The sequence below is a fragment of the Bos taurus genome, chromosome 11, assembly GCF_002263795.3.
Source record: "Bos taurus isolate L1 Dominette 01449 registration number 42190680 breed Hereford chromosome 11, ARS-UCD2.0, whole genome shotgun sequence".
NCBI classification, from domain to species: Eukaryota; Metazoa; Chordata; class Mammalia; order Artiodactyla; family Bovidae; genus Bos; species Bos taurus.
In genome coordinates, this window is record NC_037338.1 from 81098968 (window position 1) to 81109586 (window position 10619).

Consider the following 10619-nt stretch of genomic DNA (forward strand, 5'->3'; position numbering starts at 1 on the left):
ATGATTTGTATAATTTAAAGATATAATTTAAAGGTCACCATTAGTAGAGCAATAGTTTTCAAAACATTTAGCAGAGAAATAGCAATAAAGTGGGCTACTTAGCAAAAAGTAAGGAAAAAAGGAAGTGTCAAGAAAGGATAAAATCAGAAAAAGGAAGACTGATGTATCAGTTCACAAATAAATGTGACTGGATTAAATTATCCTACTACAAGCCAAGGTTCTCAGACACACTAAATACCATTTCAAATTCAGCTCTATTCATTAATTTTCATTCCCCACCATGTACTTGGTAACTTCAACATCCTGCTCTAATTTCTTATTTTTCCCCACAGAACTCACCACCTTCTCACACACATATAATTTATATCTTGCTAGAATGCAAGACCCTTGAAGGCAGGTTTCTTAAGAGTACCTGCCCCTTGTAAGTACCCATAAAATATTTGCGTGTACAAGTGAATAAATTTCTACACCAGGTCATAATAGCTATGTCTTTTGAATGCTTAATAGCTTTATGACCTTGGGAAAGTCTAAAAAGGGGATAATAATATCTCATGGGATCATTGTGATGTTAAATGAGCTAATGCATGTGATAGATTCATAATAGCTTTGATATTAGTAGAAACTTCTCAGTAATGAAAAATAATGTACTGATACACAGTAAATACTCAATAGCTAGTCACTAGAATGTTTTGACTTTTTCTTTTTTTCTGTATCTTGAATTAGATTATCTTTGGGATTATGCCTACTCCTTTGAGTCTGTTGAAGATATTCCTTTAACTTTTTTTTCTACACAGGTCCTTATCTTCCTTCTCCTTCTTTTTATTATTTTTATAAGTTCCATGTTGGATTTTTATTTCATTTTATACATGGCAGATCTCATCACAATCAAAGTTTGTCTTCACAGACCTTGGTCCTTTTCCCTATTCTTTGTTGCTGTGTGTGAATACTGAATTCCATTCTCATATCAATTTCTCTAGGACAAATTTTTATGCTCCCAGTCTTATTCTTAATTTTAGGAAGCTTTTATATATGCTTTCATTTTTTCTCTAGTAAATGGTGCATAAACTTACAACCACTACAGTTCTTTCACACTCTGAACTACATAATAAGTATAAACTCCTAGCACATACCATTTCTATGCTGCTACACCATTACTGGGCTTCCCTAGTGGCTCAGACAGTAAAGAATCCACTTACTATGCAGGAGACCTGGTTCAATCCATGGGTCAGGAAGATCCCTTGGAGAAAGGAATGGCTACCCACTCCAGTATTCTTGCCTAGGGAATTCCATAGACAGAGAGCCTGGTGGGCTGCAGTCCATGGGGTTGCAAAGAGTCAGACACGACTGAGGGACTAACACTTCTTCACTTCACACCATTACTATTAATAGCTTGATCTATAGAGCTTTTCTTATTAAAATTTTGAGAAAGATTACACCTCCTCAAATTGAAATTTGCTCATACTAGCATCATTATTCAAGTACTTCTTCCCTCAGTACTTCCTTCCCAAATACACATATGCACACAAAAACAGACACCACCTTCCTCCTTAGGCCTAGTTTTATGAGTTCTTGTTTCTGGAATTAGAAAGTTGGAGGATAGGAGGGAGATAATGTTTTGGCTCTTTTGCTTTTGTCTTCATGGCCAGGTTTGGAGAGTCTGAATTGAGAGCTATGGTTGAAGACATTTAAAATTGAAATCCATCCTCCCTCCACCTTGTTCTTAAAATGTAAAAGTTGAATGCTTTCAGATTAGAAGAAAAATATTCAAAGGATGAAAAGCCACTTCAAAAAATACTTGCTCTTCTTCAACTTTAGAATAAATCTCTGTGTTATTTCAGTTTAAAGCAACAAGCTTTTGGATGCATTAACAGTGAGCATGAGAAAAGAAGCAGAACCTTCCATTAAATCAACTTGAAAAAGTTATGTTGATAGTCAGTGCCTTAAACTTCTGAGTTAATGTTATCTATTTAACATTATTTAGTTAATCAAAATAGAAAATAAAATATTTAGTAAAGTTGATCTTTAGTTCCATCTCAATGGCCACATGAAAGAATTTATAGAGTCAGCCATCAGTTTGGGAAATTTTTCTAATAACACAAATATTACACATATTTACATAGACATATAGTACTTTGCGACAGAATTTATACTACTAAAAATTATTTTTGGGGACAACTTCCTAGGCGATCCAGTGGTTAAAACTCCATGCTCCCTATGCAGGGGGGCATGGGTTTGATCCCTGGTCAGGAAACTAGATCCTGCATGCCTCAGTTATGACCTGGCACAGCTAGATAAATGAAATTATCTTTTAGGCTAAAGAGATTAGGATATAAAGATATCAGAAAGGTTCCAAATTATATTTTTTCTACATAGCCGTAAAATATACCACTGTTTGAAGCTATCCCTCAGATATTCCTACTTTATGTTTTTGTTGCTGCTGTTTTTGCTCTTTTTTTTTTTAAAGCATAGGCACATGTTATAACAGCAAATTGAGAAGAAATAGTCATTAAACTATTTCATTTATCCAGGATATGGGCAAAATAATAAACTCATGATATAAAAGTCTCTATAATTATAATGTTTCTGTAGTTTAACAATTTTTATAATTTGGACCATGTGTAATTAAAAAAAGAAGAAAAAAAAGAAGTCTTGAGGACCTCTTCACAGAAATTGACTCATAACTGTTTACTCAGCATCTCTACTATAATGTCTAATAAATATCTCAAACCTGACATGTCCTGAACTGAGTTCCTGATATTTCCCCTCAAATCCCTCCTCCTGTAGGATTTCTCATTTCAGTGAATGGTAATGTCATTCTCTCAGTTAATCAGGTTAGAGATCTTAGAGTCATTTTTGTCACTATCTTCTCATGACCCACAGCTGGCCCAGTGTCAGATCTGTTGGCTTTGTTTTTCTTGCCAGGACTACTGCTGTAGAGTCCAAACTGGTCTTCCTACTTTATAGTACTTGCTCCCCTTTAATCTATTTTGGACACATTAGCCAGAATGGTTCTTTAAAATATGTCATAGCACATCACAACTCTGCTCAAAACTTTCCAAAGGCTTTCCATCTCACTTAGAGAAAAAGCCGTAATTCTTACTTTCATGTACAAGGATATATGATGACTTGATCCTCTTAATTCCCTAAACTCCTCTCTAGTATTTTCCTCTTTTTCATTCTACTGAAACCACGCTGGCCTTGTTCCTTGGATTCCTTAGGAATGTCCCTGCCTCAGGGCTTCTTCACTTGCTTTCTTTTCCTGGACTGCTCATTCCTAAAATATCTGTATAGCTTGCCCTGAACTGCCTTCCTTAGAGCTTTACTTAAATGTCACTTTCTCAATGTGGCTTTTTCTTTCTGCTAACATTCACATATCTTTTCCGCGCTTTTATTTTTTCCTCTTTAATACTTTGCTATCAACATACTGTGTATTTTACTTATTTATCTTGTTTATTGTCTGGCTTTTCTATTATATTTGAAAATCAATAAGGGCAAAAGTTTTTCTTATTATATTTATTACTGTGTTTCCAATGCCTAGAAATGGTGTTTCATACAATAACTATTCAATACATGTTAGCTGAATGCAAGAATCAACAATGTGAACAAGAGTAGTTATGTGTTAAAATGTATCATGCTGATTAAATTTTATTCTTCAGGCACATAGTGCTGTGTACTGGCCTTTAAAGTTCTCTCCCCTCTTCTTTGATATTCTTTGTTGCATTTTCTCCTGGAGCCAAAGATGTCAAAACAAAGCTTGAATCTAGATGGCTTACTGTGTATCTTTCTTCAGGAATTCAGGGGCTGTCAGAATTTTAAAAGTCTTTCTCTTTTTTTATGAAGAGAAAAATAAGGTAGAACAAATAAAAGCATACATGATTTTTAAATAATTTTGAAAACTAAATTATAAAAATACTTCTCAAAATTCCATGCTATCTTACCCCATTTAAAAATCTTCGTAAAGTCTGTTCAATACACTAAAATTTTCTGGTTATGTATTCTCTTTGCATTAGTAAAAAAATAGCTATTAGATTATGTTTTTATTTATTTTTCCCTTTATGTTTCCCCTTAAGTAATCTTTTGAATTTTGTTTGTTTTTTGAAAAGTTAATATGTAGATATGGTACAAAATGCAAAGGATAAAGAAAAAAATAAACAGTGACTATAAGGCCCTCTCTTTCTTTTCGGCACTCAGCTATTCAATTTTTCTTGATGGAAGAAATAACCGTTAACAGTTCCTTACCTCTACATATTTTTATGAAATAATGAACTTTTATTATAAATAGGCACATGGATTATTTTTAGTTGTTGCCTTTTCTATTACTATAATTTTAAAATATAATATTTAATAAATTCAGTAGTCTATGTATTTCAACATGTTAAAAGTTTGAAATTAAGAGGAGAAAAAATTAACAGTAAAGAAACTGAAACATAAGTCAAATGGGTTTAGTGAATCTGACATTTTGATTAAAATAACAATTTTTAAGACAACTTTAGGAATTCTGATATAACTTTTAAAAATAGTCTTAATACCATTTTAACATAATATTCATATTTCAATAAGTAGAATTTTATTGACATACTAATTATATAATCCATATGTCTCCTTCTTCTTAAAAAATCTTTGTGATTGATTTTCTGTTGCCTGGTTAATTGCTGTTTCAGTTTCTTTCCTTTATGTCATTGCTCTGCATTCAGTAGCTCTAATTCCTACTCATTAATTTTGTAATCTTCCATCTTTATATACACATATCCCTTCTCTTCTCAGAGTCTTTTATTTCTTTTTGCCCTGCCCTGCTTCCTTTCACTAGAAAGAACACTCAAGAGTCATTGACCCTTTGGCTATTTTTCAGTTTGACTTTTCTCTTATTTCTTTGCATTGCTAGCTGCCTTGCATCTTTGAAACATTCACCTTGTAATAATATACTACCTCTTATTTTCCTGACCACACTATTTTTTTTTAACTTTCTGATTTTTAGATATAAGTAAACTCTAAAGTTTAGCCCATGGACTTATGCTTTTGACTTCCGTATTGCTGGGCTTCCCTGGTAGCTCAGATGGTAAAGAACCCACCTGCAATGTGGGAGATCTGGGTTAGATTCCTGGGTTAGGAAGATCTTCTGGAGAAGGGAATGGCTACCCACTCCAGTATTCTGGCCTGGAGAATTCTGTGGACATATAGTCCATGGGGTCACAAAGAATCAGACACAAATGAGTGACTTTTGTTTTCTGTATTTTATTCCTTAGAAATCTTATCAATCTGGTGGTACCATTTACTATACCAAATCTATGGTTTTGGCACCAAATTATATCTTTCTCAAATTCTGATTTCAATTGTGTAACAATAATAGAGAAACCTAATATTCATTAGATGCATGCTAGGAGTCAGGAGCTAGTCTAAATTCTTTACATATATTAAATCATTTAATCCTTAAATAATGTCATAGTAAGATTTCCAGGTCTGTTTTACATTGTGAAATTTAAATATCTTGCCAAAGGTCATAAAGTATTAATTGGCAAAATTAGAATTCGATCCCAGGCAGCCTGCTTCAGGGCCAAAGTGCCTAACTGTTACTGTATACTGCTTTAATTTCCATATCACTACAGGTCAAGAATTCAACTCATATCTAAAATTCTACAGTTATCATTCACTTTTCTACCTGATATTTATTTCATGCTATCATATCCTGTTGCTTCCTTTTTCTGAGGAATTCTCTGACTTATTCATCCTTTTCTATTCTTCTAATACCGTGACTTTGCTTAACTTTCTAGGTGACCACCCCATGACTTCCCTACAACTAAACTAGCTTGTTAACACTTCACTTTCTCCAACTATTATAATATTTTCCCATTTTATTCATAGTCTTTCCTCTCCTAAAATACTCTCCTACCTATTTAAATCTTACCTATCCTCACATTATAATCTCTATAATGCTTTCTCCAACTATTTGAGTGTGTTATGTTTACTGTGTCCCATAAATAGCATTAGTAGTTTCTTTAAAAATTCACTCAAAAAATGTTTATGACACCTGTTTCGGTACTATTTATCTCTTCACCTATCTAAGCTTGTGCACAGGCATCATTTTAGAAATATTTTGGAATCTCTAATGCACTTTATCAATGTCTTATATTTAAAAATATTTATGGTTATATGTTGAACATTAATATGGCATTTATTTCATGATTTTTATACATGGCTTTGCATTTTTATTGATAAATCTACCATATTTACAGCCTTTTTGGTTTGTGGAAGAGAATAAACCTAAGTCCAATGGGACTCGGTGACACTTTTGTTTTTGCCTCTTACTTGTTTACTCTCAGTATTTAGGCCAGCTTCAAGGCAGAACCCAGGGTTTTCTCATATAAATTCCTTTTAAAATGATTAACATCTACTTAAATTGATTTACACACTCATTTTTTATTTTTGATGACATTTATTTTCAACAAAAACTTCTTGAAATTTTTATGTACTTTCACATATACGCAAAAATGAATGTTGTAAGACTATTCTTTTGTGTCTTTTAAAGTTTGTTTCACAGAATAATACCTTGCAAATTTACTACTATTCTGACTGCTACACTTGGAATGATCATCCTCATCATTACTGTCATTTTCATTACTAGCCATCAAGTGCCTTTATGAGTAGGACATATGAATAACCAAAATTTATAGGCAACTTATTGCAATGTAGCAGAACAAAAAGTTGTTTCATAGCTTGCTGGATGGATCAGAATCTTCCGGCTGCTACTTCATTTTCTAATCAGTAGCATTTTGCTCAAACATTTTATATATTTTTACAAAATTTCTCTACACATGTAAGTCTCCGTTTTTGGGCATGAAAAACTACAAACATATTGATAGAAAATTTTAATTTGCATGTTGCAGAGTATTATAGAAATTAGCTCAATATATAAGTTTGTGTACATACCAATTTATTTCTCTAAAAACAGACCTGATCCACATATATTTTTAATGGTTTAAATTTTTTTTGACATGAAAGAGATTTCTTGAAATATTTGGATTAGAATGCCACAAGTTGGACTTGGATCTAGGAATATTTTTGAAGGTGCTGAATACAAAGAAAAATAAATTTGAAGGTGATCTCAGCTGGTAAAGAATCTGCCTGCAATGCAGGAGACCCCGGTTCTATTCCTGGGTCAGAAAATTCCCCTGCAGAAAGGATAGGCTCCCCACTCCAGTATTCATGGGCTTCCCTGGTGGTTCAGACAGTAAAGAATCCACCTGCAATTCAGGAGATCTGGATTGGATCCATGGGTTGGAAAGATCCTTTGGAGGAGGGCATGGCAACCCACTCCAGGATTCTTGCCTGGAGAATCCCCATGGACAGAGGAGCCTGGGGGGCTACAGTCCATGGGGTTGCAAAGAGTCAGACACAACTGAGCGACTAAGCACAAGGAAGTGTAATAGCACCAACAATTTCTAAATATATAATGTTATAGAAATATATAGAGCTTAGCATGTGTTTGTCTAAAGAGATATAACACTCTCATGTTAGACTAAAACTCTCATTAAGAGAGAGCATAGTTTTGTAATCATTAATGTTTTTATAATACTAACTTTAGAAAATAAATAGACTATTTCTCAAAGTAGTTTCAGATTTACAAAAAAATTAAATAGAAAATACAGAGTTCTTGTATACTACTACTCTTCTCCAGTTCCCCTGTAAAATCTTGTGTTACTATGGCACATATGGTAGAGCTGTTGAGCCAAAATTGATACATTATTTTTAACTAAAGTTTATAGTTTACAGTAGAGTTCATTAGAGTTCATTCTTTGTGTCAAATGCATAATGCCATGTATTCACTGTTATACCATATAGAATAGTCGCACTGCCCTAAAAATCCTCTCTGCTCTACTTATTCATCCCTCTTCACTCCCCCATGCCCACGACTTCTGACAGCTACTCATCTTTTTATAAGTTTGCCTGTTTCACAATATTGGATAGTTGAAGTCATGTATGATGTATTTGCATACTGCCTTCTTTCAACTTGGCGATATTTATTTAAGCTTCCTATAGTCTTAATTTTTCTAGCGAGGCACCTTTTAGGAGAAGATCTAAGTCTCAAGTGCTTTAGGCCTTTACCTTCTATTGTTACATTTTCTTTTAGGGAAAAAAGAAAAGGTAATTATGGTTCATTTCAAATTGTGGTTGTGTTTACCTATCAACTTCTGAAAGTCTTTCTTATAGACTTTCTTATGTGGATACTTTACAGAAACTATACTGTCAACATTGGCAAAAGCTTCTTTTTTTTTTTTTTTGAACTGAGACACTTCAAAGCATTTTAAGCCATGATAAAATGGCTCCAAAGGAAGTTTTATCTTCTTGTTAGCAAGATCTGCACTTAGGAACCAAAATGCACAGAGACTAAATGGTCAACATTAAGATGGAGCTGTAAAAGTCGATGCTGGGCCTGAAAAGCCGCTGCTGCTGCTGCTGCTAAGTCGCTTCAGTTGTGTCCGACTCTGAGCGACCCCACGGACTGCAGCCCACCAGGCTCCTCCATCCATGAGATTTTCCAGGCAAGAGTACTGGAGTGGGGTGCCATTGCCCTCTCTGTGAAAAGCCTCTACTAAATGGGAAATCAAGAACACTAACCAATATAAAGAACATTTTAATGTGTTACTTTTGTGATATTTTGTATATTGAATGCCCTATAGTATAGTGCATGGGCAATCAAACACTCAGTAATTCCCAATTCTGGGACCATATGAATACTAACAACCGTCGAGTATGTATTTAGACATAGGAAATGTCCAGCAGTTTGTCAACTACTGCATGGATTATTCATATATATACTATATATATATACACACACACATTAAACAAGTAAAAGAATAGTTAGGAGATTTGAGATTTCAGTCTGATTCTCTCTGCATGACTTTGAATATGTTATGTAGCCTCATTTAGCTTCAAATGTTTCTTCATTTGTAATAACTAAAATAACTTCTGATAGTCTGTTTTTCTGCAAATAAAATTCCCTGTGTGTAAGTTGCTCAATCGTGTCTGACTCTTTGTGACCCCATGGACTGTAGCTGCCCCTGTCCATGGATTTCTCCAGGCAAGAATACTGAAGTGGGTAGCCATTCCCTTCTCCGGGGAATCTTCCCAATCCTGGGATGGAAACCGGGTCTCCTGCATTGCAGGTAGATTCTTTACCATCTGAGCCACCAGAGAAGCCCCATGGAATAGCTTATGGGTTACTAATTGGAAATAAAAGGAGAAATGCCAAGAGGGAAAAAAATTATTAAATGTAGACAGTAAAGAACATGTAATATTTTTAGGTACTTTAGAAACCTTTATTTACTATTAAAGGATGATGAAAAGAAAAAGAACAATTAGGTTAATGATTATCATTATCTCTCAGTATCTCAAATAGGAAGTATAGGATCTGATTCCTAACTCATTCATTTATGCTCTCAACAAACATTTATTGAGGGCATATCATGAATCTGGAACAGAATAAATGATCTCATTTCTATAAATGCTCACATTTATAAAACTCAGATATGTTACTTACCTTTCTTTCTCTACAGGAACCATTTATTTTTTTTTTTAAGGTAAACTGTCCTTGGAATGGTTGGGCCTGTCTGATTTGTAAGGTACTCTTTTAAGTTCATTCCTATTCTATATCATAAGGATGATTATTTGGATTTTTTGAAGTCCTTTATGAAGGCAATATTAGGGAAGTGACCTGTTTTTCATACCTGAAAAGCTATATATCAGTAGCTCTAATGTTTGTGATTATGGGAAGTAGGGGGGTGAAGTAGGGGTTATTTGATTAATTTTCATGTGATGTACATTAGAATAATATACATAATAAAATGTCTACCTGGTACATAATAAGCATATAATTATGAATAACTTATTAATATATTAGAAAGGAATTTTTTCATCCATTATAGATTGCTAAGGAAAAAATTACCAATAGGTTCTTCTGCCTTAAGGGATCCTACCTATGAAGCATCGTGTTGTGCTGTGTGCTTAGTCACTCAGTCGTGTCCGACTCTGAGACCCCATGGACTGTAGCCCCCAGGCTCCTCTGTCCATGGGGATTCTCCAGGCAAGAATACTATAGTGGGTTGCCACGCCCTCGTCCAGGGGATCTTCTCAACCCAGGGATTGAACCCAGGTCTCCCTCATTGCAGGCAAATTCTTTAACCATCTGAGCCACCAGGGAAGCCCATGAATACTGGAGTGAGTAGCCTACTTTTTCTCCAGGGGATCTTCCTGACCCAGGAATTAAACCAGGGTCTCTTACATTGCAGGCAGATTCTTTACCAGGTGAGCTACCAGGGAAGCTGAGCTACCATGAAGCATAGGCTGAGGAATATTTACCTTTATGCTTTGAAGTCTATTATATATTTTGAATATTTACTTTTCAGGACACTTTCTTTATTAAGGCACATTTAAACCGTTATACATGTTTGGCCAATTTACTTTAACATGTGTAAATTCTGTGCCAGGTCCAGTGGAAGTCCTTTTATTATAATAAAACAAAATTTAAAAGGAAACAGCAATTTCTTAATTACAGTAAAATTCTCTTAATACAAATTTATCACTTTAATCATTTTTAGCTAATGTAGTCATTACCTAAAATCACT